The sequence below is a fragment of the Octopus sinensis genome, linkage group LG18 (assembly GCF_006345805.1).
Source record: "Octopus sinensis linkage group LG18, ASM634580v1, whole genome shotgun sequence".
NCBI classification, from domain to species: Eukaryota; Metazoa; Mollusca; class Cephalopoda; order Octopoda; family Octopodidae; genus Octopus; species Octopus sinensis.
Genome location: NC_043014.1, coordinates 37,630,233 through 37,655,793, shown reverse-complemented (window position 1 = coordinate 37,655,793; position 25,561 = coordinate 37,630,233). Strand labels below are relative to the sequence as shown.

At 37.4% G+C, this 25,561-nt stretch overlaps 1 protein-coding gene and 2 long non-coding RNA genes across 4 annotated transcripts in view; 1 reads left to right on the top strand and 2 right to left on the bottom strand.

Annotated features, from left to right (window-relative positions):
• LOC118766996 overlaps window positions 1–14,782 on the top strand; it is a 29,908-nt gene extending 15,126 nt beyond the window's left edge. The window contains exons 2-3 of the long non-coding RNA XR_005002917.1: window positions 13,386–13,420; window positions 14,772–14,782. This is a non-coding gene — a long non-coding RNA (uncharacterized LOC118766996). The remainder of the gene's footprint in view (window positions 1–13,385; window positions 13,421–14,771) is intronic.
• Window positions 14,783–18,813: 4,031 nt separating this feature from the next.
• On the bottom strand, window positions 18,814–25,057 carry LOC118766994. The gene is made up of 3 exons (XR_005002914.1): window positions 24,852–25,057; window positions 21,671–21,677; window positions 18,814–18,825 (listed from the first exon to the last, which is right to left on the bottom strand). It is a non-coding gene; the product is annotated as an uncharacterized LOC118766994 (long non-coding RNA).
• Window positions 25,058–25,199: 142 nt separating this feature from the next.
• Window positions 25,200–25,561, bottom strand: part of LOC115221244 — a 101,493-nt gene continuing 101,131 nt past the window's right edge. The window contains exon 20 of one of the 2 annotated variants that reach the window (XM_036510889.1): window positions 25,200–25,561. This exon is cut by the window's right edge and continues 513 nt beyond it. The gene's annotated coding sequence lies outside the window, so the exon portion shown is untranslated. The other variant, XM_036510890.1, reaches the window with a different exon arrangement.

Genomic DNA, 25,561 nt, shown 5'->3' with positions numbered 1-25,561 from the left:
CCTGGGTTCACATTCCTAAGGTATTTTTCGATGATATTATTATTCTAACAATATTTAATCATAAAAAACATAATAGGATTTTTTAAAGATATCAAATGGCTATGAGAGTCGACCCAAGTGAAATGGGAATCAAAGTGGTCCATAGGTAAAAAACAAACTCGGAGTCACGGGGTTAGTAGCCCGCGCTCTTAACCACTACGCCATATGCCCGTGGGCAATTGTAGAGATATTTTTAGGACTTCTAAATCTAATATTTTCCTATACTTCCTTAATACCTGTTCCCATATACTATTCGTATCTGCACTCGGTCTGCTTAGGAGGTTGTTGTGTCCAAGCATATATGCTGCTTCTTTTAGTTTTCGTATTTTACAGTGGTGTTCTCTCTTTATTATTTTAACTTCGTCCGTATTTATGTTTCAAATTCTGTCGAGGTCAACTTTGCCTTTCATCCTTTTGGGCCGATAAAATAAGTATCAGTCAAGTATTGGAAGTCGGTGTAATCGACTTTCTTTTCCCCAAAACTGCTGGCCCCGACCCAAAATTTGAAACTATATTTTGTCATTTACTTTGTAACACAACTTGTGAACAATAGTTTTGTTGGTCAGTACTTACCGACAGACCAGTCACTGATTTACCACGTCTATCAAAGACATTCCGATTTAGCTTGGAAAATATTATAAATTCATGACCCAAATAGAATTCTTCCTCTTTGTATTTGGAATTTGTCGAAGGATCATCTCTCCCTCCAACACACTCTCTCTCCCCAATACATACACCCTCTCTCTCTCTCTCTCCCTCCAACAAACACACTGTCTCTCTCTCCTCTCTCTCTCTCTGTACACACACACACACATACATATATATATATATATATATATATATATATATATATATATATATATATATATATATATATATATATGCATACATATATATGTATATATATATGTGTGTGTGTGTGTGTGTGTGTGTGTGTGTGGTGTGTGTGTGGTGTGTGTGTATATATATATATATATATAATGGCATAAGGGATGTGCTCAAGGGAAGGTTGGACAGGACCACCCGCGCCAACCTCATCGATAGCACAGTTCTACCTGCAATGTTATATGGTAGTGAAACATGGGTTGCAACAAAGAGAGAAGAGCAGAGATTGGTAACGGCTCAAAGAGTCATGGAGAGGTCAATGCTGGAATCTCGTTGAGAGAGCACATCAGTAGCGAGGTCATCAGGCAGACGTCCGGCGTGAGGGATGTCATCGTAGAATTTACACGCGGCAAGTTTAGATGGGCTGGACACGTCGCCCGGCTCACCGATATTCGGTAGACCCACGCAGTTGTCGAGTGGTACCCGCGCGAGCGGAAACGATCACTCGGAAGGCCTCCACGACGGTGGAGTTATGATTTTAAGAGGGCGATCGGGATCACGTGGATGAAGAAGGCGCGATCCAGAGAGGAGTGGACAACATGCTATGACCAGCGGTGACAAATGGACGCCCGACGGACTGGTCGGTCAAGGTGATATATATTATATATATATATATATATATATATACACATATATATATATACATACATACATACATACACACACACACACACACACACACACATATATATATATATATATAATATATATATATATATCTTCATTCATGGCATGTTAATGAGGGACCAGACAACTCTTACTCTCTCTACTCGTCAACCCAGAAAGGTAATTTTTCTTCTCATTTACCTTTATATCACGACTTGCGTTGGTTAATGCTTTCCAACTGGCCAATCGCTGATATATCATGACTATCAAAGGTATTCCAGCTGTAAACTATTCAATCGTTATGGCGTATCTAAGACAATATTATTCACTATGTTTTTCTTCTGTCTTTACGTTCTGAGTTCAAATTCAGCCAAGACTTTGCCTTTCATCCTTTCGGGGTCAATAAAATAAGTACTAGTTGCGTACTGGAGTCGATCTAATCGACTGGCCCTCCCCCCCCCCCAAATGCCTAGAACAGAAAAGAATATTATTCACTATGTTTTTCATAGAACAGGAGAGGGTGCGGTCTACTTTGGGTAAAGCTTTTAGGTGGGGCGGCACTTTCGGTCACACAATTGCTGTTTGTGTTGTTTGTGAGGGGAGTTTTTCGAAACTAAGGTTGATCAAGAATTACTTAAGATCCACTATGAGTACCTTGCGGTTGAGAAATTTTGTCGTACAGTCTCTAGACCAGGCATGGGCAACCTTTTTTCGAGAAGCGGGTCACATAGGACATCGCTCATCATCGGGCAGTTCACTTGGCTAAAAAAAATATATCTATTACATTCTCGGTGGCCTAACATCTACTGTAGGTTCTACCAACCTTTGCATTTGACGACTCCGGCGTTAGAAAAACTAAATATGAAGTCTTCTCAACTTGACAACCATCAACATACAAACCGTTACATTTCCCTACAAACTATTATACATGTGTAGGTGTACGTGTGTGTATGTGTGTATGTGTGTGTGTGTGTGTGAATATGAAATCTTTATATATAAAAGTAAGGTTGTGTGTCTGTCTCCTACGATTTAGATTCCTAACTACTCCCACATTTTGCGGTGCAGTTTAACCAAAACCGGGTATCTTATAGTCGTGATTCATATCGAGCCCTTCTGGGTATTAGCGCGCGTCTACGATTAGTCTACGATTTTTTAAAAAATTTACCATCATTTTTTCCATTTTAATGCATTTTTTCGCTATTATATAAGGGAAGTAACTCTCTAAAAATGTCTACGATGAGTCAACAATTTTTAAAAAATTTACCATCATTTTCTTTCCATTTTTAATGCATTTTTTTTGCTATTTTTTGGCTATAACTCTAAAAATGCTTATATAGTTATTTCCCTTACAAATCCGAGCAACGCCGGGCGATACTGCTAGTTATATGTATATATATATATATATTATATATTATATATATATAAGATATATATATATATATATATATTATATATATATATATATATATATATATATATACTATATTATATATATATATATATATATATATATATATATCTATATATATATATATACATATATATATATATATATATATATATATATATATAATATAGATATATATATATATATATATACATATTATTTTGTAAAAATATTATAATATATTATAAAATATTATAATAATCCACTATAATATACTATACTTAGTTCTAATTCTCTCACCCTTATTAATTAATTATATATATATATATAATATATCTATATATATATATATAATATATATATATATATAATATATATATATATATATATATACATATATATATAATATATATATATACACATTTATAATACACACACACACACACACACACACATATATATATATATATACACATATATATGATAATCATATACATATATATTTCAATATGTGTGTAGGGGGGCAATTCAAAGATTTTTTTTTAAAAAAGGAGGAAATACAACAAAAGTTAAATGGACGCACATTGTGAATGTATTAGACTGACGCTCAGAGAAAGTTTAGGATGGGGAAAAAGGAGGCGGGTGACGTTTCAACCATGGCCCTTCGTCAGAAAGAGGGAAAGCGGAAAGAGAGAAAGAAAAGAATAGCCCGAGAAAAGCATGTACGTCGTTATATGATTGAAAAAATAACCCTGGATCTTTTTTGAAATCGAATCGATTAACAAAGTTGTTGCAGGCGTTCTCTTCTATCTTTTCTCGTTTCAAAAAACATTTCTCCCACCGTTCACTATTTTCCTCTCGTTCTGGTCCAACGACTCTCCATGTTTGCTTTCGTTCAGTTTCCTTGTATGTCTCCACTGTCCTGATTTTGTTCCCAACTTTGACCCTCCATAAATCCCAAATTTTATTTTGGTACTTATGGAACCAACAGTCTTTGAAGACTCATATTGTCGTTGAATGCCCGAAATGAAGAGTAGATGGACAGCCAACAGCTGATGAAGGGTCCTTTCTCTGTGTTTACTTGTCCTCTTTCCCTTTTTTCTCGTTGTTTATGTATTTCGTGTAATTTGCACCGTTAGTGACGTCCTGTACCCATATATGCATGTGTATATGTGTGTAGATATATATATTATTTATTATATATATATATTATTATTATTATTATATATATATAATTCATTATATATACATATATATATTATTATTATTATCATTATTATTATATGTATATAATTTATTATATATATATATACATATATTATTATTATTATTATTATTATTATTATTATTATTATTATTATTATTATTATTATTATTATAATATATATCTTCGTCATTAAATATGGCAGAGGATGTTAGAACACCTAAAATGCAAGAAATAAGAGCTAAAGTGCTCAGATGCTGCAGTCAACGCACATGATTGTATACATACGTACTGACAGCGACCGTAAACGGCAGTCGTGATATCCCTGGACCGTCGACGGTTTTGACTTTAAGACCGAATCACTCATCAGCAGGGTCGGCACAACTCGCCAGTTTCCGGACAAGATCGTCCGCAATATTCATGTCTACTCCATAGAAATATATGGCTGATTTAGTGAATCTCTAATGCGTATATAGAAATTATTAAATTAGGCATATGTATGTATGTATGTATGTATGTATGTATGTATGTATGTAGGCAATGTATCAAAGAAGGAAACTATGATTGTCACTAAATATAACAGAGGGTGTTAGAACACCTATTATGCTTGAGTGATTTGGTCTTAAAGCCGAAACCGTCGACGGTCCAGGGATATTACGACTGTGACTTTCAGACATTTACGGTCGCTGTCAATACGTATGGTGCGTTGACTTCAGCATCTGAGCACTTTAGCTCTTATTTCCAGCATTGTAGGTGTTCTAACACCCTCTTCTCATATTTAATGACAATTATAGTTTCCCTTTTTAGTAATACATAGCTAAACAGCTGCCTAACTTAATCGTGTATGTGTTTGTGTGTTTGTGTGTACGAACATAAGTATGAATATATATATATATAATATATATATATATATATATATATATATATATATATATATATATATATATATATATATCTATATATATATATATATATATAATATATATTATATATATATATATCTTTTCTCTTTCTCTTTCACTTGTTTCAGTCATTGACTGCGGCCATGCTGGAGCACCGCCTTTAGTCGAGCAAATCGACCCCGGGACTTATTCTTTGTAAGCCCAGTACTTATTCTATCGGTCTCTTTTGCCGAACCGCTAAGTGACGGGGACGTAAACACACCAGCATCGGTTGTCAAGCAATGCTAGGGGGACAAACACAGACACACAAACACACACACACATACATATATATATATACATATATACGACAGGCTTCTTTCAGTTTCCGTCTACCAAATCCACTCACAAGGCATTGGTCGGCCCGGGGCTATAGCAGAAGACACTTGCCCAAGATGCCACGCAGTGGGACTGAACCCAGAACCATGTGGTTGGTTAGCAAGCTACTTACCACACAGCCACTCATATTCTTTTATTCTTTTCTTTTACTTATTTCAGTCATTTGACTGCGGCCATGCTGGAGCACCGTCTTTTAGTCGAGCAAATCGACCCCAGGAATTATTCTTTGTAAGCCTAGTACTTATTCTTTCTCTAACATTTTACATAGTTCAACCTTCACAAGTTAATGATGTGAAAAACAAAATGGAAAATTTGAAAGAAGTTACTATAAAACTTGTCGAATGGCTATGGGAGTCCACCAGAATAAAACAGTAATCAAAAGGGGTCCATAATTAAAAAAGCAAAATGGTTGGGAACCCTTGCCCAAAAGTTTAACGCTTCCCCGCCCCGGGCCCTTGGGCCCTCGGGCTCCCGAGCCTATGCAGGCTTATACAGCAGACCCCAAATTGCCGCTTCCATAAAAGTGTCGACCAGAGCGAACAACTCCTCCTTCCATCACCACGCTAATTCTGCTACTGTACATAGAATCACCGTACCTGGAACAAAAGATAAAAACCGCAATAACCACAGCAAGAATACCTTTAATGAAAAAGTAAGTTCGATCAAAGTTTATAGCAATAATTCGATGAATATTTGCGTCAGCTGTAAACGAATCGCCAGAAACTGTACTGAAAGAGTACTTCTTGCAAGCATAGGCGGCGCAACTTTTCTTTACTACCCTCTTCAGTGCATGACACCTGTGTATATACCCTGAAAATCCTGGGATTTACTCTGTAAACAACTGGTTATGTCTTAGCTTGGGAATGTACTCTTTTATTATATGCATGTGTGACATTATTTTTTTCTTTTTTTTAAGTTTACATTGCGGGGGCGAGTAGGCGGCGGGTAGGCGGAACATTCACACGTAATATCTCGTTTCAAAATAATAAATAAATAAATAAATAAATACATAAATATGATATGGCGGGGGTGGAGGTGGTGCTGATTGTGGTGGTGGTGGTGGTGGTGGTGGTGGTGCGGGTGTATATTCATATATTTTATTTCATCAAACCAGATTGTGACTTTCATTAGTTACATAAAGCAGAAATATTTCTTATCTCAGATGTACGCAACTGTTTGTGTGTGTGTATGTGTGGGGGCGGGGTCCGTGAGCGCGTGCATGCGTGCGTATGTGGGTTTTTTTTCTGGTTTTACGTTTCTTTGAAATTTCTCACCAATAAGGAGCCACTTTCCAGCCCCAGTTGGAATTAAGACGTCAACAGGATAATAATTGTATGTATATGTATGTATGTATGTATGTATGTATGTATGTATGTATGTATGTGTTACTGGTAACATGTAACCCAGTACAACCTGTTGCATGGTCGGGTCGTCGGCGACTAAACCGGCAACCCCACCAAGCTTGCTTGGTGAGGAGGGCGTTTATTGGACACCCTGCGAGATGAAAAACAAAATTCGTCAAAGGGCGGAGGAACTCTTGAGAGTCAACAGCCATCCAATAAATGTCTTAAGGCTGTATCATGCGCGGGGACATAGAAATAATCGGACTGAATACCCGATCGCGCGGTTAAACCATTGGGAGTGAAGGACTCCTAGCCTTTGTTAGGGTATCCTTCTAGGAGAGGGTAACTCAGGTAACTGGGATAACTCCGACATAAAACCTGCGGCTCAGTGGCTACCGATGATGTTGACTTGTTCTTCTTTTCGGATTATGGCTGCTGTTGCTTAGTGAGTGGGATTGACTCAGTGCACAGCCTTTCTTCACTTAAAAAAAAAATCTTCTTGCACAGGCATTGCACGATAACAACATTGATTAAGCTTCTTGGTATGAATACGAATTCATAGTTTGGATATAGAAGCTGGAGGTTTCGAAGCAGTTGTCCATAGATATCCTCTTTTTCTTTGATTTTCAAAGAGATGTTTATATCAGCAGGGCAGATGACCTCTATGATGGTACATACCTTTGCCCCTCTGTCCCAAATAACAATATCCGGCATGTTATGCTTACATTTGACAGAAGTTTTAATGGGAATATTCCACCAATATTCCTTGAGTTGGTGTTTACGAATGTATTCTATAACAGGTGGATTTTCTAAGTTTATTTCAAGACAGTCTTTTTTGCGGATGGCATCGTAAATTGTTTTAGCAACAACATCGTGCCGCATAGGGAGGTAGTACCGTGACGACATTTTAGGACAACTGCTAATCACATGCGTAATGCCTTCGTTCTCTTTCTCCTTTTAATTTAGAATAAACTTTGACCAACCAACTACTTGGTACTAAGGCTGTGAAAGAAAGTATCTTCTAAAAACCACTATCCTTTAAATCTTAAGAAGGTCTTGCAGATTTTTATAGCCCCGGGTATCGTGATCATCTCTAGCATACGAATTAAGGATTTGCATTGTCTCATGTATGTATGTATGTATGTATATGTGTACGAAACTGATTTGTTGACTTTTAGTTCAATAGATTCCAAACTTTAGGAATTCATTGCTTTATATTCATTCCTTAATTAATACTCCAGTACTTGACCTTAACATAAAGTATGTTACTTACAACAATGGCTTGCATGTAACTATACATGTTAACATAATGAAATCACACACACACACACACACACACACACACACACACACACATATATATATATATATATATGTGTGTGTGTGTGTGTGTGTGTATGTATATATATATATATATGTATGTATATATATATATATATATGTGTATGTATATATATATATGTATATATATATATATATGTATGTATGTATATATATATATATATATAATATATATATATATATTATGTATATATATATGTATATATATGTATATATATATATATATATATGTATATATATGTATGTATGTATATATATATATATATATAATATATATATATATATATATATATATACGTATGTATATATATATACGTATGTATATATATATATATGTATGTATATATATATAATGGTAACGATTCATTTCACAATTTATTCAAAATATCGTTAATGTTACTTCCCTCTTCTTCCCACATTGCTGGATTAATTTTACGCCCACTTTGGGAACTATAATTATTTTTTTTTAATATTTCAAAGCCATTGTAATATGGTGTTACCGCAGCTTCACACACAACACACACACACACACAACACACACACACACACACACACACATCCTTGACTGCATCCATAAAAGAAGGACATCCGGTTGATTGCAAAGAATCCCTCAGCAATATACTTCAATCGCATCGCATCCGGTTCGCAAATGTGATGCGGGCTCACCCCACGCTCTCTCTCTCTCTCTCTCTCTCTCTCTCTCTCTCTCTCTCTCTCTCTCTCTCTCTCTCTCTCTCATGCACACACGCACACACGCACACACACACACACACACACACACACATACTACTGTGACTAGAACGGCACGGCCTCTGCTCCTCTGAACTACCTACATAAATATCTGTCCCAGCCAGGCGACCTGATCCAACTGTCTATTTTCTCATCCTGTCATCCACCCATACTCTGTCTTACACTTCTCACAGTATGTACTCCTCTTCTTCAGAACGAAAATACTCTGGAATTCCAACAGTTCTATTCTTTTACTCGTTTCAGTCACTGGACAGTGGCCATGTTGGGGCACCGCTCTTGAAGAATTTAGCTGTAGAAATCGGCTCAGTACTTATTCCAGCGGTCTCTTTTGACGAACTGCTAAATTTCAAGGACGTAAACAAATCAACACCGGTTGTCAAGCGATGTGGGGACGAAAACAAAGAAACGCCCGCCTCCCATATGTGTGTGTGTGTGTGTTAAGTTAAGTTAAGTTAATTTTTTGGCTCAAAAAGCAAGGCCATGTAGGAGGACATGGAGTTATGTAGAAGGTGGTGTTTATGTAAAGAGTTCAGACCATTTGAGGTCAAGGGAGACTTTGAACCGAGCGGTCTTCGGCATCTTCACCATCTCGTCCGGCAGCTTATTCCACGGATCCACAACCCGGACAGAGAAAGCCCCTCTCCTTCGATTGAGATGAAATCGTCGCAGATAGAGCTTTTCGGAGTGACCCCGCAGCTGACGCTCTGGAGCAGGAGTGAAGAACAGCTCTTTCGAGAGGTTACACTTTCCGCTTATGATGTTGTGAGCAAGAATGAGATCACCACGGCGTCGTCGTTTTTCTAGAGAATAAAGGTCGAGCGTCTTCAGCCTTTCTTCATAAGACAAATGCTTGAGACCAAGAACCATGCGGGTAGCCAGCTTCTGGACTCTTTCGAGATGATGTATGTCTTTGAGGAGATAAGGAGAAAAGGCTTGAATCCCGTACTCCAATATGGGTCTCACCAGCCTGACATAGAGCGGTAGGAATATGGCTGCTGTGAGCATTCCGAATGACCGTGTGTGTGGACTTCCTCACAGTTTCCAGTCTATCAAATTCAATCACAAACCATTGGTCTGCCCAGGTCTGTAGTAAAAGATACTTGCCTAAGGTGCTGCACGGTAGTTTGAACCCGAAACCACATGGTTACAAAACGCTCTTCTTAAGCATGCAGCTATACTTGCGTCTAGACATATTAACAGTTTTTCTCTGCAGGCACTGACTTATAAAGAAGACATGCACCCAACACCAGAACTGAAGACACCTCCGAAAGGTGGGGGGCCCGCCACGTCAAAACGGTAGAGGAGTAGGGGCCGAAACCGAACATGGTTCCTCCTGATGATGTCTTGAGCTAACTGGATCCTATAAAGGAAATGTGTTAGCAGACCAAGGAACATGGTTGAAATTCCTGTTTAAATTGAGCATCATTCGCCTCATTCTCAGATGCCATGAGCCTTTCGCCTCCCTCGACGACTAACTAAATAGTCTAGTTTTATTCGCATTTGTTAAAGGGTTTAAAAATTGTGTTGCACATGAATATTCTTCTTTAATTAACGTTTTATAACTTCCAGCAGGAGTAACGTGAAATAAAGTGTCTTTCTCAAGAACACAACACAGGAATTGAACTCAGAACCTCACGATTGTAAGCCCGACGCTATAACCACTGAGCCATGTATTTAAATCCGCTGCTACTATTGCCGTCCTATATTTCTTCAAAGTACAACACTTTAGTTGACACTGACTCAGTTCATCTATCTATCGAGAAAAGACACATTGTGATAATAGACCTAGCTTAATATCACTGAGATTATTTATCTCTCATCTTCTTCACAAGATGTTATCACATCGAAGCTTCGACTTAACATAAAACTCTGAAGTTTTATAATAGATAAATTTACATTATTGATTTAAAATTTTGGGACAAGGCCAGCAATTTCGAGGGAGGGGATAAGTCAATTACATCAACCCCAGTGTTCAATGGACAAAATGCTAAGCGGCATTTCATTCGACTTTAACGGTCTGAGTTCAAATTCCACCGAGATCGGCTTTGCCTTTCATCTTTCAAGATCGTTAAAATAAGTACTATTTGTGCACTGGGGTCGATGTAATCGACTAACCCCCACCTCGAAATGTCTGACCTTGTGCTAAGATTTGAAATTGATATACATATCAAACAAAGGTAACGAATCGGCAGAATTGTTAGAACGTAAGTTGTAATAGATTTTAGTATTTGTTCCGGCTCTCTACGCTCAAAATTCAGATCCCACCGAGGTCAACTTTACCATTCAACCTTTCGGCGGTGGATCAATAAATAAAACAACAGTCTATAAACAGGTGGATTTAATGGGATTACTAGAGTGTTGGATGAAATACATAGCGCTGTCTGTTACGATTCTTTGCTTTCCGAGTTCAAATCCTGTCTTCTGTTACTGGTTTTCTTGCCGCGCGAAACAAAGTTTTCAGAACACTGTTTTCATTGACGGGGCACCAATATCTGACGGAGCGATACGTCAATTATAACAACATCGCGGCTTTGTCAATGTACATGAATGTGAAGCCTGAACTGAAACTGGATAAATAAATGATAAGACTGAAATATGCAGGTTAGCCAAAAGCAAATAAATCATATTTCATCAAAACACGGTTTCCTAGCAACCAAATGTCTCTGGTATTTAAGTTAATAAGCAAATTATTGTTGTTGCTGCTGTTGTTCTATATCCCCGAATAAATCCTGACTAAGCACACCCATGATTAAAAGCATTCTACCCCTTGATCATTCTGTGAGACTTGCCAGCTATTTTAACAAGCTAAGGACCATGTATCCACCACAATGCCCAGTCCTTGTTGAAGTGTGGTTGCTTGTATGCTTCAAGGACACTGAGATCTGTGTCAGTAAAGCACAATCCTCCCTGCTCGAAAAGCTCAAAGTCCAAACCCAGATGTGAAAGTGGGTTTGCATAGAACCAACACTCCTACCTAGAAAAAAGCAAAGTTACAGAAGCATCGATGACAATTGAAAACCAACAAGTCATGGGAGGGGAAGGATTTCACCCTGAGAAACATATGACAAGGTACAGCAAAATCCGGACGGAAGGGCAGAAAAAGCAAAGCTCCAATTGGAGAAAAGCAGAAAAGACAGTCCAGAACCGGGAACAGTGGGAAAGAGTGATCGATGCTCTAAACCAGTGTTTCCCAACCCATCCCACCTCACCGGCCCCACCATAGCTCCACCAGTGGTTGGGGAAAAAAACAACTTTATTTTTTTATATTTAATAATTATATGGCGGTGAGCTGGCAGAAAAGTTAGCACGCCGGGCGAAATGCTTAGCGGTATTTCGCCTGCCGTTACGTTATGAGTTCAAATTCCGCCGAGGTCGACTTTGCCTTTCATCCTTTCGGGGGTCGATAAATTAAGTACCAGTTACGCACTGGGGTAGATGTAATCGACTTAATCCGTTTGTCCCCTCTGTGTTTGGCCCCTTGTGAGTAGAAAAGAAATAGAAATAGGTATTTCGTCTGTCTTTACGTTCTGAGTTCAAATTCCTGGTACTTATTCTATCGGCTTCCATTGCCGAACTGCTTAGTTACGGGGTCGTAAAGAAATCAAAAGCACTAATCAAGCGGTGAGGAGTGGGGACGAATACACACACAGACACGCGCTGAAATCTACAAGTTTTTTTCATTGTCTCTGTTTATTTGCTTTTATTTCTTTCTGCTGAAGAGCTTAGGCTCGAAAAGTAAAAATACTTTTTCATTTTCCCGAGCGTCAAACTAATACACTTGCTTGTTGTTCATACACCTGCCTTCGTCTTTTGTTCTTCTATAAATTTCAACTATATATATACGACAAGCTTCCACACAGTTTCCGTCTTCTAAATTCACTTATTGGCCGAAAGAGCCAGTCAGTGGGACTGAACTTGAAATCAAGTGATTGCAAAGTGAGATTCTTAACCACGCAGCCAGGCTTGCGCCAATGTAACATGCCTTTGTTTACTTCGGGTCAATATAATCGAGTTGACTTATTATTAAAAATGTATTCCAGTCATGACAATCCTTTTAAACATGTATGATCTTAAAGTTCGTTATAATGTCCTTGTTTAATTCTGTTGTAGAGTGAAAGTAAAGTGTGTAGAGTGTGGTCGTCTCATCACACCACAAAGGTTTCGTCAGTGACCATGGCAAAGAAAATGTGTGAGTGAGTGAGTGAGTGGAAAGAGATACGTCTCGGAGGTCATTACGGCCAAGGATCTTTCCAAAAATTAAATCCCACCTGAAAGGAAAAGGTGTTCCAGTCACAACAACCCCTTTAAACTTGTATGTGTACGTAAGAGGTCTTATCAAAAAGTGTCGTGGCTGTTGCTACGGTAACGTAGCTAAAATGAGGTGAAGCCGCTTGGCACAGATTGAGTTTGAGCTCCGTCGTGCATGCACACCAAGTTATAACATTCTCGCTTAATTCCGTTATTGAACGCTGTGCTTGGGAGTAGATCGTGTAGAGTGTGGTCGTCTTACCACACCACAGAGGTTCTGTAAGTAACCAAGGCAGAGAAAGTGTGTATGTGTGTGTGTGTGTGTGTGTGTGTGTGTGTGTGGTGTGTGTGTGTGTGTGTGTGTGTGTGTGTGTGGCATAAATAATTGAGATTTGGTCCAGTAGAAAAAGTTTACATCAAAATTTGTAGCAACATTATAGGAGAGTAAGTAACGCCTCCAGTCAAGTTTAGATCTAAATAACTCTTTTATTTTAAAAGCAAAATATATTTATCTTGGCTTCAATGATACAAGAAAGTGTGAAGAATTTCATAGTTCTGGTTCCATGCAACAAAAATTTGTATAAAAAAAGTTGTGAGGTAAAATATCATGAAAAAATATATAAGGTAAAAAACTGAATTTAAATATAATTAACTTTTTTTATTTTAAAAACAATCTATATTTTAATTAAGCTAAAATGATAGAACTCAATTCGAGGAATTTCATGGTATCAATCTCATGTAATGAAGTTTTAAAAGAAAAAAGTTATGAGTGTTTCTCAAATTTGAAGGTGAGAATATAGTTCTATACTTTTTTATGAATATAGTTCTATAAGGGGACTTTTAAGATATGTCACCGGCATCATTGAGGTAAGGAAAAAATTATCAACGACACCACTAATTTGTAATTAGTTTAATTACGTCATCTATATTAAAAATTGAAATATTATTTAGAGATTTATTAAATTTATTATTCAATTTTCAATATGGTAAAATCTAAAATTATTAGTTGATACATTATTAATTAGCATAATAGCATAGCCTGGAAAAAGCATGGATTACATGGGAAAATGAGAGCATGAGAAATAATATTCTTAAGATTATAAACCTGGAAAAGTACAAGAAAAGTTATTACACTTGGAAAAGTTCAGAACAAGAAAATTTTTACTTAAAATCTTGCAGCTAAGGATAAGATCTGAATATTAAAAATTATTTGATTTTAATTTACAAAGTAACATTGTAATTTTCAAAAACAAAAAAAAAAGGTATGGTCATTTTGTTAAAATATTGACACACTAGAATACTTTTAAAATGAGAGCCAGAATTACCAATATAGCTAAAGTTTTATGCAAAGTAGAATAGTATATATGGTCGGCAAATTCATTATGTAAAAAATAGACATTGGGTCAACACTAAAAATGTAAAGACTCAAGCAAATCTTACGGTAAATTTATTGTTATAGGTAGATTTTACTGTAACATAAAACTAATTTTTGTATTATTCTATTTATTGGACTAATTATGTACTACTATTATTTTTTATAACCTATTTTCAAATTTCTAATTATTAATTAATAATTAAAAAACGAATTTTTTTTAAATACAAAAATTATTTTAATTGAGTCATTTTTTAAATTTTTAATAGAAGTAATAAGTAGTAACAAATAGAATAACTTGTAATAAAATGTTTAGTTTTAATAAAAGCTAATATTTTCTAAATCTAAATATTTTATTTGAAATTTTATCCTTAGCTGCAATATTTTAAGTAAAAATTTTCTTGTTCTGTACTTCATAAGTTGTCCTGAACGTTTCTAAGTGTAATAACTTGTCCTGTGCTTTTCCAGGTTTATAATTTTAAGAATATTATTTCTCTTGCTCACACTTTTCCATTTTGAAATTTACTATCAGGTGACTTTTGGCCAACCTTGTATATATGGCGGTGCCCCAGCATGGCCACAGCTCGTGAGCTGAGACTAGATAAAATAAAATAAATATATGTGTGTCTTCGTGTTTGTGTTTGTTCTCTACCACCTCTTAGCAACCGGTGTTGTTGTGCTTACGCCCCCATAACCTAGCGGTTCAGCAAGAGAGAACGATACAATACGTTCCAGACTTTAAAAAAATAAGTCCTGGGGTTGATTCGTTCAACTAGGATTCTTCAAGGCAGTGCTCCAGCATGGCCGCAGCCTAATATATCTAAAACAAGTAAAAGATAAAGATATGATAGATCAATGATGGCTAGAGAAGACCTTGGCACCATGATTTGGTGGTGGGGATTGTACATGTAAGGCTACATTATCCAATATCTTTCTCGTTTTTACTGCGGCAGTGTGAGATGAGTGCGATTTGGATGCTATCTCCAGCGAATTGAGTGACCATCCCATACATAAGAAGACACTTGAGATCGTTATAATTCTCAGCTGTAAAGGCGACGAGCAGGCAGAATCATTGGCACGTCAGACAAAATGCTTGGCAGTGTATTGTCCGTCTTCACGTTATGAGTTCAAATGCCACCTAGGTCGACTTTGCTTTTCATCCCTTCGAGGTCAATGAAATAAGTACCAGTTGAACAATGGAGTCGATATAACAGACTAGCCATCTCCCCAAAATTTCAAGTCTTGTGCCTATAATAGAAAGGATAATTCACAACTAACAGCAGCAGCAACAGTAACGGCATTTGGTTTGCACTACTGAATGAAATTCCTCTAGCAGCGATATATCATTGTTTTATCTGGCACAGTACTACTTAACCGCTTTTTTTCTATATTCTCCCATCCAACTCCACTCTTTACTAGTTCAATATCCCAATTCTTTCCCCTCACTCCTATACAAATACGATAAGAAAAAGTAGTCTTGTAAACAACATAATTTATTGCATAACATTGAAAGTTTTATACAGTGTGCGCCAGAGTAATTGAGGTCACTTCATTATCAGGTTATTGCCCTCTTCAGGCCAAATTAATAGGTTTTAATTTCAGATCCCCTATAACAGATAAAGGTAAAGACTCCCTTCGGTCACGAATGACCATATGGGTTGTTTGTGGAAGACTAGCAGTCGCCTATGCATACCATGGGGTAGAAAGGGCTCCTTAGCCGTAGTGAAGGCAATCTATCTAGGGAGATAACCTTACAATAAATCACTCGGTCCGTAGCTTAGAAATACTGGGTTGACGTCCAGCGGGAACAGCTTTGTTTCATGGAGGAGGAAAGATCTTCTTTAGTACTTGGTTGTACAATGCTTTCCAATGTGTGTAGTAGTGGCGCGCGCACACATTATTAGCCATTTGAAAAGACTATGAAAGTCTCGACCACGGTCGAACAATGATGATGATGATGCATACCAACCTCCTCTTCCCACATCAGAGATGTTATCTAAGGGAAGATACAGCTTGCCACCAGTGATATGGCAACTCATTTCTACAGCTAATTGGAGCAATGTGAAATTAAGTGTCTTGCTCAAGAACACAACACACAGCTCGGTCCGGGAATCGAACTCACTATCTCTAACCACTGAGCCATGTGCCTTCAAAAAGCAGATACTAAAAGAAAAAATGAAAAAAGATGCAGTCGTTGTTCCCATATGTACGGAAATCAGCGATTAAGAAACTGCCGACTTTCTAAATGTTGCAAGATTTTTTAGTACACAAAGTTTGGATAGAATTGCCTTCGTCCGGTAGGAATGTTTCAACTGGATACTAAACGTACGGATACTATAAAGGCACCGTAATTCATCCAACAGGTTCAAAACATTATCAATAACTATCCCGGAAAATTAATGAGGGTCATCACCAACTTCAGGTGTTAGATGGACTACCGGAACTGTAAATACAAGTTCTGTGGGATCTTTTTGGTTTGAACGGCAGTTTTTTCTAGCAATGTCATATGAAATTTCACCCATAATTATGACCCTAGTATCGATCTATTGCATTTCAATCTGTTTTAGGGTTAGGGTTAGGGATGGGGGGAAGGGTATCTTTTTTTCTTCACAAATGTAAATAAACCCAATCTGTTTCTTAAACGAGGGACATATTCATATGGCACAGAATGGTTTTTACCTCAATAGACATCAGTGATTGGTTGAAATTGCAGAAATTGAAGAAAAAAAACAACAAATATCTTACAAACTATAGAATTTTCTCAATAAAGCCAAGAGAAAAAGATGTTTTATAAACACATTCTACCAGTATACGAAGTTTAAAATTTTTAGTTACCTAGAAATTATGTTAAAAACTGCCGTTCAAACCGAAAAGATCCGTTCTGTGTGCTTAAGATATGGTCAATTTAAGTTTGCAAAGCGGTTACTTAACAAGGTTAAGAACTCCCACGAGCAATGCATGCTTTGGTTCTTTTCTGGTGAGAAAATCTTCGATCAAGACCAAAACTCAACATAAAGAAATAATAGATAGTTATGCGCGAGTGCTTTTGATATCCCCAGAGTGACGCATACTAAGCTTCCAGCAACTGCGATAGTTTTAGAAGTGATGAGTAATGAAGGTCGTGCCATGCTACTTCACATTTCTCTACATAGTATTAGAATTAATGCTGTTGGATACGCTGAGGTGCTGGAAACACTTAAGCCGTAGATGGATGAAGTACATAGCGGAAGGCCACATAACTCAAGAATGGACGTCAGACAATCTTTGCGATGACGTAACATCAAACTTGACGCCTTCAAACTCGCCAAATTTAAATCCTATGGACAGCTACATTAGGAGCGATTTTGAAAGGGAAACTAATCGACATCCTCACATCACCACAGCTTCATTGAAGGCTGCCGTTGTTCCAGTAATGTTCGAAATAAGGACCACTTACTGCGGGCATGTCAACAATTCCTGTCCCACACTGAAGCAGATATCGAATCTGAACGTGGATTCATAGAATAATCTTTTTAAAAAAAAGCTTATCGAGAACATTCTACTCTTACACTCTTCTCTCTATTACTTGTTTCAGTCATTTGACTGTGGCCATGCTGGAGCATCGCCTTTAGTTGAGCAAATTGACCCCAGGACTTATTCTTTGTAACCCTGGTACTCATTCTACCGGACTCTTTTGCCGAACCGCTAAGTTACGGGGACGTAAACACACCAGCATCGGTTGTCAAGCAATGTTAGGGGGACAAATACAAACATACAAACATATACACACACATACATATATATATACATACATATATACAACGGGCTTCTTTCAGTTTCCGTCTACAAAATCCACTCACAAGGCTTTGGTCGGCCCGAGGCTATAGTAGAAGACACTGGCCCAAGGTGCCACGCAATGAGACTGAACCCGGAACCATGTGGTTGGTAAACAAGCTACTTACCACACAGCCACTCCTATGCAATTTTTTTTTTAATGCATTTTGTTTTGCTAGATTACAGTTGTTTTATTGAATTACCAAATGTTTTCAAATACTTCTCACGCGCAGTGTTGATTTTAGTATTAGCTTTGACAAAGGGGGCGAGCTAGTAGAATCGTTAAAGCGTCGGGAAAAAAAATAGCTTTGAAGTATTTGCTGCGGCTCTGTACGTTCTGAGTCTAAATCCCGCCGAGGTCAACTTTACCTCTGGAGTCAATGGTATCGACTAACTCCTCCCCTTAAAACCGCAGGCCTTCAATTGAAATGATAGATAGGTAGAATCGTTACCTTAGTGTCAGAAAAAAATGTTTAGCGATATTTTTCCCGATGATGGTGTTGATGGTTGGGGTTACGATCTGAGTTCAAATCTCCGGTGTCAATTATGATAAAGTACTAATCAACGGTATTGACTAATCTCCTCTGAAAATATCTGGCCTTATGTCTAAATCACAAACCGCTATTAGAATTGACACTGAGGAAAATAAATCTAGCAAAAACAGTACTAATAAATTTTCAGCATCTGAATATCACAATATTTAAATGTCACTTGATGTACCTGTGAACCTCCATACAACAATGAGAAATCATACTGAATATTGGATTTCAAATTTTGACACACGGTCAGCAATTTCCGGGGAAGAAGTAAGTCGATTACATCGACTCCAGTGCTAAACTGGTACTTATTTTATTGACCCCGAAAGGATGAAAGGCGAAGTCGACCTTGGTGGAATTTAAACACAGAACATAAAGGCAAAAAAGATTCCGCTAAATATTTTGCTCGGCGCAGTAACGATTCTGGTTTCAAATATTGACATAAGACCAGCAAGTTCAAGAGATGGGATAAGTCGATTAGATAGACCCCAGTGCTGAAACTGGTATGTTCTGAGTTCAAACTGGTACATTCTGAGATCAACTTTGTCTTTGGTCATTTCAGGTTCGATAAAATAAGTACCGACTGGGCAGTGGTGGGGTCAATGCAATCGACTTATGCCCCTTTCCGAAATTGCTGATCTTATGCCAAAATTTCTATCCAAAATTATTATCATTACTGAGGCGGCGAGATGGGCAAAATGCTTAACGGTATTTCGTCTGTCTTTACATTCAGAGTTCAAATTCCGCCGAGGTTGACTTTGTCTTTTATCCTTTCAGGGTCGATAAAGTAGGTTCTGACGGGACAGTGGGGTGGAGGGTCGATGTAATCGACTTACCATCTCCCTCGAACTTAATGGCCTTGTGCCGAAATTTTAATTCAATATTATTTAACATTTTTGCTAGTGAAACAAACATGAGTTTTGTGGAGTGAAATATACCATGTAATCTTTATATATTTCTTTAATTCAACTTTCTTTTCTTTTTCATTTCAGCATTAAAATCCCTGATATTCATACAAAGATGCCGTTTCAGTAAGACTGAAAACTTGTTTGAAAAGGTGCATGACCCAATGCTTAGGCAATTGGGCTGGCTCTCGATCATTAGGTTGTGGATTCGACCCGTCCAGGAGGTACGCAGCATTCTTGAACAAGTCACTTTATTTCACGTTCCCCCAATTCACTCAGCAGGCAAAAATTATTGCGAAGACTGACAACATGTGCAAGTCAGCATTAACGATTCTGTAATACAATCAAAAAACATTCAGGCATGACGGAGAATATTTTTAAATACTTATCTGATGGGTTTTTTTAAAATATCTTTTATTTGTTTCTGTCATTGGACAGCGGCCGTACTGGAGATCTACTTTGAAACGAGGGACATATTCATACGGCACAGAATGGTTTTTACCTCAATAGACGTCAGTGATTGGTTGAAATTGCAGAAATTGAAGGAAAAAAAACAACAAATATCTTACAAACTATAGAATTTTCTCAATAAAGCCAAGAGAAAAAGATGTTTTATAAACACATTCTACCAGTATACGAAGTTTAAAAGTGTTTAGTTACATGGAAATTATTTTAAAAAACTGCCAGTCAAACCGAAAAGATCCCTGCTAAGTTATGGGGACATAAAAACACACACACACCAACATGTATGGGAGTTTAGGAATGGAAGGCAAGGTTTATGATATCTGAGGAATATCAGCTTCATCACTTTTTCTTGTTCTTTATGTAGTTCAAGCTTTCGGCAGGCAAAGAGAAAAGACTTCAACAATAAATGCTATTTACAGGAAAGGTGAAGCGTGCTGCTTTTAGCTACCATCTTAGGATCTTTTCGGTTTAAACGGCAGTTTTTAACATAATTTCTAGGTAACTAAAAAATTTTAAACTTCGTATTCTGGTAGAATGTGTTTATAAAACATCTTTTACTCTTGGCTTTATTGAGAAGATTCTATAGTTTGTAAGATATTTGTTGTTTTTTTTTCTTCAATTTCTGCAATTTCAACCAATCACTGACATCTATTGAGGTAAAAACCAGTCTGTGCTGTATGCATATGTCCCTCGTTTAAGAAACAGATTGGGTTTATTTACATTTGTGAAGAAAAAAAGTTACCCTTCTCCCACCCCTAACCCTAACTCTAACCCTAACTAACCCTAACCCTAAAACAGATTGAAATGCAATAGATCGATACTAGGGTCATAATTATGGGTAACAATTTCATATGACACCGCTAGAAAAACTGCCGTTCAAACCGAAAAGATCCCCATCTTAAGCTCTGAAAGAGTGGGCTCAAGGCCACTAGAGATAGACAGATAGAAAAATCTGCCAGCGTTCGTGTTCAGCCAAATGCTGCTGTGTAAAAAGGTGCCAAAGAGAAAAGACATGACGCAATCGGTTTTCTGTCTACATCATTCCACCGCGAGCCTCATTGTGATCTCACGCATGGCAAATGGATGCAGGTGAGGTCCCGCTCCAGTCTCGGTGATAGCAATGGCTGCCGCGAGATCTCATCCAATATGGCGCGCTGGCTGTTTGTGCTGCTACAGGAGTGTGTGTGTGTGTGTATCATCGACGTTAAGTCCGTTTTCCATGCTGGCATGGGTTGGATGGTTTGACCAGAGCTGGCAAGCAGGAGAGCTGCACCAGGTTCCAGTTTAGCTTGGTTTCTGTGGCTTGATGCCCTTCCAAGGCTAGCCACTTTACAGTGCTGGGTGCTTTTAATGTGGCACTGCATGAGCACTATTACATGGCACTAGCATGAGTGCTTTTTACATGGCACCAGTGCAGGAGTCTTTCAGGCAGATCCTCTTTACCAGGGGGAGCAGCCTTGACACAGCTGCTGTGGAGTATGGGTCTTCTTGAGTACAGCAAGGCTCCAGATATCTCAGTCCTTTGTCATCTCTTTGCCATCTCTTTGTCTGAAAGTTTTACATAAACACACACACACACACACACACACACACACACACACACACACACACACACACACACACACACACACACACACACACACACACACACACACACAAACACACACACACACACACACACACAAAACAGGCTTCCACACAGTTTTCATCTACCAAATCCACTCACAGGGCATTAATCAGTCCAAGGCACTTACCCAAGATTTTCAATGTTCTTTTTTACACATTTCACATAAATAAATAAATAAACGAAATACAAAAAAAAAAAATAACCATTTTCAAAGAGTAAGAAAGAAAAGAACAAACAAAAAACAATATTGAAAGTATATAATTTTTAAAAAATATATTTACATACATAAAAATGTTCAATTCTTTGTTGATAAAATTTTATGTGAAATGTTAAATAATGTTTGACAGATTTTTGTAAGATTATTTCATTGTTTTACTGATCAAACTTTCTAGTATTATTGTAGTGCATAGATTACAGTAATCAAGTTTAATCTATATCTTAAAGGAGAAGGATAGCAGAGCTGTGATCAGCAAACTCCAGAAAGAACAGTAAAGTAACCCCATCATTGTAGGTTTGGCACATGTATAAGAAGGACTCAGGCTGAGGGCAAAGAAAGGCCGCCGTCAGCTGATTTGCCTCTATGTAGTCCCTTGATCTGCTAGAAATAGCAGCAAAGCAAAATCTCACTTAAACATACTCTACCATTTTTTAAAAAAAGGGAAGAACACATTGGACATTGTGTCCTAGATATACAAAAAAAAAGGATGGTCATCCACAATTAGGACAGATGCAATTTATCTTAATTTGGCAAAGTGTTATCATGGAAACAGATACCGAAACATCAAAAGACAAGATGAAGTTGGTGTGTTGTGAGCCTAAATATTTGGACAGTCTTTTGAACATGTATATGTATATACTACATGTGATGACTAGAGGTAATTAATACACATGTGGCTGTCTGAGGTTACATAATATGTAATGATGAGAAGGGGGAAATGTAAGTATGGTACAAATGATGATCAGATCTAATGAATAAACATGTGGTTATTGAAGTTACATACATGTGTAACAATGGGAAGAGAAAAGTGTAAATCAGGGACTCCTAACGTGGGACATATGCCCCACCACTGGGGCCTGGGAAAATTGTGGCAGGGTGTGGTGCCATAGTTGCCAGACACAAGGTTCTCGTTAAAGCAATTCCCTTTTTTGTTTTTTTAGTCAATAATGTCCTTTTTATTCTGTACTCAATACCTAATAAAAGAGTTACTAGGAGATTCTTTTGTATTAAATAACTGTATTAAAATATTGGTTTCAAATTTTGGCACAGGGCCAGCAAGTTCAGAACGGGGGGTAAGTCAATTATATATCAACCCCCCAAGTGCTCAGTCCGTACTTATTTTATCGACCCCAAAAGGATGAAGGGTAAAGTCAAATTCGGTGGAATTTGAACACACAACATAAAGACAGACAAAATATCACTAAACATTTTACCCAGCTTGCTACCAAACCACTGATGGAGCATACATTTTTATGGAAAGTGATAGTGGGGTGCAAGGGGAAAATAGATGGGGAAACAAAAGTGTAAATAACATACATATGATACTAGAAGGGAATTAGTGCACATGTAAGCTGCTAGGGATATGTAATATGTAACAATGAGATGGAAAAAATATAAGTATAGTACACATGATGGCTAGAACAAATTAATGCACAAGTGACAATTAAGGCTACATGATGATCTAACTGCAATAGCTGTATCATATGGAGATGGGGTGAGTTTTCACTTCTGTTTATGATAAGTACTATATCTCTACCCCATCATTGCATGTTGCGTTGGTCTAGTTTGCCACATGTGCATCACTTCCAGTCATTATGCACAGTATACTTGCACCTCCCCCACACATCATTACACGTTGGTGTTAGGAAGGGCATCCAGTTGTAAAAACCATGCCAAAACAGACACAATTAGCCAGGTGTAGTCTTCTACCTGGTCAGCTCCTGTCAAACCATCCAAGCCATGCCAGCATGGAAGGCAGACTTAAATGATGATGATGATGGATACATACTGATGGAAAGAGGACAGTGTCAGTATAATAAATATTATGAAGGTTGGGGTGATACATGTGATAAATCAAACCAACACAGTGTATAATGATATGAGGGGAAGATGCAAATATACTATGCACATGTGGCAAACTAGACCAACACAACATGTAATAATGGGGTAGGGATATAGTACTTACCATAAATAGAAGTAGAAACTCACCCCATCTCCACTGCAGTTAGACTATTTATAATACTAATGATGTTTTATAATGTTAATTAATACAAGGTCTCAATCAATATAAGTAATAATAATAATAATAATCCTTCTACTATAGGCACATGGCCTGAAATTTTGGGGAAGCGGGGAGTGGGGGTTAGGTAATTGTATTAATCCCAGTGGTATTTATTTTACAGATTCCAAAAAGATGAAAGCCAAAATCCGACCTTGGTGGAATTTGGACTCAGAAAATGAAAACAGACAAAATGCCCAACAGCATTCTGTCCAATGTGCTAACTAATCTGTCAGCTTGCCACCTTAAGAGTTGTAACAATAATAATAATTTTCTTACTTAAAAAGTCCGTTTCAGAGGGGTTATGGCCAGGTCAAATAAATCGACAATGGTGTTCATTTTATTGACTCCCCACAAGAGATGAAAGGGAAGAGTTATCAAGGGTGAGTGTCACTGAAACTTAATACAGTAAGCTATGAAAAGCAGTGAGCTGGCAGAATCGTTAGCATGCCAGACGAAATGCTTAGCCATATTTTGATTGCTGTTATTCTCTGAGTTCAAATTCCACCAATGTTGACTTTGCCTTTCATCCTTTTGGGGTCGATTAAATAAGCACCAGTTATGCACTAGGGTCGATGTAATCAACTTAATCCCTTTGTCTGTCCTTGTTTTTCCCTCTATGTTTACCCCGCTGTGGGCAATAAAGAAATAAAAAAAACTACAGTAAGCTATGATAAAGCTATGATGACATCTGTAGTATTGACAAATGTGAGTCTATGATGACATCTGTAATGTTAACAGATGAAGGGCAATGATGACATCTGTAGTATTAACAGATGTAAGACTACAGTAACATCTGTAATGTTAACAAATTCAAGGCTATGATGACATCTGTAGTAATGACAAATGTGAATCTATGATGACATCTGTAATGTTAGCCAACAGATGCAGGGCAATGATGGCATCTGTAGTATTAACAGATGTAAGACTACATTGACATCTGTAGAGTTAACAGATACAAAGCAATGATGACATCTGTAGTAATGACAAATGTGAATCTATGATGACATCTGTAATGTTAACAAACAGATGCAGGGCAATGATGGCATCTGTAGTATTAACAGATGTAAGAGTACAATGACATCTGTAGAGTTAACAGATGCAAAGCAATGATGACCTCTGTAGTAATGACAAATGTGAATCTATAATGTAATGTTAACAAACAGATGCAAGGCAATGATGACATCTGTAATATGAATAGATGCAAGGCGATGATGACATTTGTAGCCTTGACAAATGGAAGACTATAACATCTAAAGTATTAACAGATGTAAAGCTATTATAATCTCAGTGAAGTAAAACTGTTAGACATGTGTAAGGCTTTGATGACATCTGTAATAGTGACATATAAAGTTATGATAACATTTATAGTGTTTAATTGATGCAAGGCTGCAATAATACTCGTTACTGTTTAACCCCAGGTCACTCCAGATTACCTTCCAGCCTAGACTATCCTATCTTTTTTTTGTTAGAAATATACCTAG